The 5,000-nt window shown below is 48.6% G+C and overlaps 1 pseudogene; it reads left to right on the forward strand.

Moving 5' to 3' along the window:
• The window catches only part of LOC143262553 (large subunit ribosomal RNA), a 9,271-nt pseudogene that overhangs the window by 2,187 nt on the left and 2,084 nt on the right, over nt 1-5,000 (forward strand).

Consider the following 5,000-nt stretch of genomic DNA (forward strand, 5'->3'; position numbering starts at 1 on the left):
CGTAAGAGTGTTCGTCGGGGTAACCCAAAATGACCTGGAGACGCCGTCGGGAGATCCGGGGAGAGTTTTCTTTTCTGTATAAGCGTTCGAGTTCCCTGGAAACCTCTAGCAGGGAGATAGGGTTTGGAACGCGAAGAGCACCGCAGTTGCGGCGGTGTCCGGATCATCCCCTCGGACCTTGAAAATCCAGGAGAGGGCCACGTGGAGGTGTCGCGCCGGTTCGTACCCATATCCGCAGCAGGTCTCCAAGGTAAAGAGCCTCTAGTCGATAGATTAATGTAGGTAAGGGAAGTCGGCAAATTGGATCCGTAACTTCGGGATAAGGATTGGCTCTGAGGAGCGGGGCGTGTCGGGCTTGGTCGGGAAGCGGGTCTGGCTGACGTGCCGGGCCTGGGCGAGGTGAACGGCTCTCGTGGCTGGGATCCGAGCTCGGTCCCGTGCCTTGGCCTCCCGCGGATCTTCCTTGCTGCGAGGCTTCCGTGGCGTTTCCCATCGGTGCGGTCGTCCTCTTCGGCCGCCATTCAACGCTCAGCTCAGAACTGGCACGGACTAGGGGAATCCGACTGTCTAATTAAAACAAAGCATTGCGATGGCCCCCACGGGTGTTGACGCAATGTGATTTCTGCCCAGTGCTCTGAATGTCAACGTGAAGAAATTCAAAAAAGCGCGGGTAAACGGCGGGAGTAACTAGTGCCCAGTGCTCTTATCAGAGCTCTGGGCGGCAAAGCGTCAGCGCCCTTAAGGTGATGAGTTATTCCACCAAGTGCCTACCCCCACCTCCTCGTGGTGGGGCCGGGTGCCAATCTTCGGATTGGTAGCTAACGGGGGAGGCTATTCGGCTTAACATCATGGCAGCACTGACAGGATGCGAGGGTACATGGTGCCCAATAAATTGAATATTTAAATGGTGGAGTTGTGAAGAGTAGTGGGGCACATAGTGTCACGTTTATGAAAATTTAAGTGGAGTAGAAGGAGCGGACCTGTCAGTTGCTGGACCGCCCAGCCGTAGGAGCATAAGACGACCAGGCTATACATGAGGATTTTGAGTTGGAATTGAACGAGGCTAGTGCAGGGAGGATTTAGTTTTAAATAATAAATGGTGGATGACAACAATGGCGAAGCCTCGGACACAGAGGTTCCCAGCCCTGGGACCTCTGTGGCGGACATGTCCGCTGTGGACAGGAGGGCCAATTATGACGACCTCGGCGATCCAAATGGTCACGAGTATGGCACGATTGTGGACCTTCCTCTGAGTGGAGCGGTCCAATGCCTGCTTTGCCGTGACTTTAATAGGCAGTTTCTACAGGCGGGTGACCTCGTGAGGCACTTTGAACAGTGTCACGCAGGTGTAGGAGTTGGGTGGCGTTGTAGTGGATGTGGCAAAATTTTTAATAAAATACATGGATGCCGATGCCACATCCCTAAGTGTAAAGGCAGAGCGCCCGACTCTGAAGCAAGACAACATCGTTGCACCGTCTGTGGGGACACATTTGACACCAAAAGGGGCCTGTCACAACATGAAAGACACAGGCACCCTGTCGTGAGGAACACGAAACGAGCACAAGAAGCGCTTCCAACACGCTCAGCCAACAGAGCCTCGGTCTGGACGGAAGAGGAAACGCAAAAATTAAAAGATTTATACTATTATTATAGGGGCGTAAAACAACCAAATGCGAGAATCGCCCGATTCCTCACGACGAAAACGGCAAAGCAAATAGGTCATAAAAGGAGGCTCCTTGGACTTATGCCCACTCAGAGTGAGGAGATGATGGTTGAAGAGGCGAGGCATACAAGCTCGTCCGAGGACTTAACCATCACTGAACAGAATGTGGAGAGTATAACCACGGACGATGGTGCGTCAGCGCCAGCACAGGAAAGCCCTGTACCTGTAAACTGGCGCCTTAATATCATTGACGCGATAATGGCCAACCCATTGGAAGAAAACCATGAAATGAGGTTCATTGAGAACATGATAATGGAGCTGGCTAACAAGGAAGAATTAGAACCTCACGATATCGAGCAGGTGCTGGACGCTTTAAACGAGAGGGCAAGGAGCGTAAGCACTAGGAGTAAGGATGGCTCCAAGAAAAAGGATAGCGGGAATAAGAGAAAAGAAAGCGACCGCACCCGCTATCTTAAATACAGATATGCTCGATATCAAGAAATTTATAAGAAATGCCCGAGAAAATTAGCTGATATGGCGGTCGCGGGAGAGACAATAGAGAAGAGGAAGCAAATTGAGCTTCCAGAGAGAGCTGATATAGAATCGCTCTACGGCAGTCTGTGGGGAGTTCAGGGGCCCTCACGAGGACTGCCGATACTCGAAGGGGGACCGAGTGCAGTCTCTCCAATGGATACCGTCTGGGTGCCCATCAATACGCATGAATTGATTATGAAAATGAGGAAGATTAAAAACGATACAGCCGCGGGAGTCGACGGCATCACCAAGGCGCAATTAAAGGCTCCCGGCTATCTTCATGTACTAGCAAAATATTACAACTTATTGATGCTGTTCCTGACTTACCCGACCCAATGGAAATTAAATAGAACTACACTAATTCCGAAGCCTGGCAAAAATACAGAAGATGTCCGTAACTGGCGTCCAATAACCATTGGGTCAATCATGGGTAGGATTTATTCTGCTATGATTGATACCAGGCTGCGAAGCACTATTAAAAACAGCATAAGGCAAAAGGGCTTCACCAAGGAGGATGGATGTAAGCACAATATATCCATTCTCGAGAAGACCCTCAAAGAAATGAAGATAAGCAAAGGGGGCATAATGACTGTCGTCGACATCTCCAAGGCTTTCGATACAGTCCCCCATAAAGCTATAAAAGATGGGCTCCAGGCGAAGGGCCTCCCGCCAGCAGTCGCGAGGTACATAGAAACTATGTACGAAGACTGCTGGACGGAAATAAAAACACGAGGCCAAAATATTAAAATTAAATTAAATAGAGGGGTCAAGCAGGGCGACCCACTATCGCCACTGCTTTTTAACACGATAATTGACCCAATTATTAATGATATAGACGAGACGACGGAGGGCAGAAGAATGGGAGATCAAAATGTCTCCATTCTTGCCTTTGCAGATGACCTCGTGCTCATAGCGAAGGATAAGAAGCAAGCAACATGCCAAACTAAAAAATTATATGATTATTTAACTAAACTAGGCATGAACATTCAAACAAATAAATGCACGACGTTTCAAATCGTCTGTAAGGGCAAAACGTGGCACTTACTCGACCCGGGCGTTAAGATGGGAGACGAACAAATCCCCATGACACAGCCCGGGAATACATTCAAATATCTTGGCATCGAGATTGGGCCATGGAGCGGGCCACAACGCGCAGAAATAAATATGATACTAAAGGCAGCAGGAAACATTGATAGAATGGGGCTAAAGCCACATCAGAAAATTAATTTAATAAGAACTCACCTGCTGCCAAGATACATCCACATGCTGGTCGCGAATCCGCCGCCTCTAGGCCTCCTGGATGAATTAGATCAGGAGGTAAAACAAATAATAAAGAGGATCCTCCACCTCCATCATACGACAACAGATGGGCTATTATATACAAAAAAGAAGGATGGAGGCCTAGGCATCCAAAAAATAGCGGATATAGTCCGAATAGCCAAACTTAGAAACGGCCTCCGTATGATGGAAAGCGAGGATGAGGCGGTAAAGGAGGCCTATCAAGGACAAATAGATGTTTTAAATAAATATGCGAGATCGGTAGGCCTCCAATGGCCAGCAACGGATGAGCAGATAGAGAATGCGCGTAGTGGCTTAAAGAGGAAGTGCCACGAAGAATGGGGACGACAAGTCTCCCAGGGTCAGGGCATCCATGAGTTCGTAGATGACAAATATGGGAACTCATGGTTAATCAGCCCGACCCTTTTAAAACCGTCAAGATATCTTGATGCGTTAAAACTGCGAACGAACACCTTCGGCACAAGGGTAGCATTGAGGCGTGCCCAAAAAGATATTAATCCAGAATGCCGGAGGTGTAGAATACAATTGGAAACCCTAGGACATGTGCTAGGGAATTGCATAAGCACTAAGCCCGCGCGGATCAACCGACATAACGATATAGTTAGGTTGATTGAAAACAAGGTTGCCAAAAAGTCCGCGGTATTCCTCGAGCCGACAGTGAGCGTCAACGGAGAGCTACGAAAGCCTGATTTGGTTATTAAAGATCATGAAAGGCTGTTCGTGGTTGACGTTACTGTCAGGTATGAGGATAAGGATAACCTCCGAAGAGCTAGGAGGGAGAAAATAGATAAATACAAAGATACCGCGGAACAAATAAAAGTGAAATTAAAATGTAAAACAGCAGAGATACTACCTATCGTAGTCGGCTGCAGAGGGGCCTTGCCCGCGGGTACTGCAAGAAATTTAAAAGTCCTAGGGTTAGGAAAAGCAGATATCTTGACGGTTGCGATGATTGCCCTCCGATCGTCGATAGAAATGGCAAACATGTTTATTGACTACGATCATAGTGGGTGATCGTTACGTTAAATTATTTATGTATTTTAGCCGCGTATTTAACCGCTTATGACAAGGCTTCGGCCGCCTGGGACATGGCTTAGGCCGATAAGATTATTTAATCTTACCGCGTATTTAACCGTTTAGTCATAAGTTTTAACTATTTTATCCGCGGTCGCGTATTTAACCGATCGACCGCGTATTTAACCGCACCGACTAGGCTTCGGCCTTATGACTGAGCGGCCTGCCAGTTGACATAAAATTTTAGCCCGTTCCGGCCTCTTACACCGGACGGTGCGAGTCCTCGGTGCACTATTGTGCACTAGGGCGCGGGGCGAGTTCTATGGGCGCTTGCGAAAATAGAACTCGGGGCGACACCTCCACGCGGTGCTCCCTGGACGCGTGCGTAAGCACGTGACGAAGATCGTCTCCCGAAAGGGTCCCCGTTCTAATTTTTTTCAAGTACCGAGGCAGATTCTTTGGCAGGGGAACTAGAAAGTAGGCCCGGGTT

Source organism: Megalopta genalis, unplaced genomic scaffold (assembly GCF_051020955.1).
Source record: "Megalopta genalis isolate 19385.01 unplaced genomic scaffold, iyMegGena1_principal scaffold0141, whole genome shotgun sequence".
Classification (NCBI taxonomy): domain Eukaryota; kingdom Metazoa; phylum Arthropoda; class Insecta; order Hymenoptera; family Halictidae; genus Megalopta; species Megalopta genalis.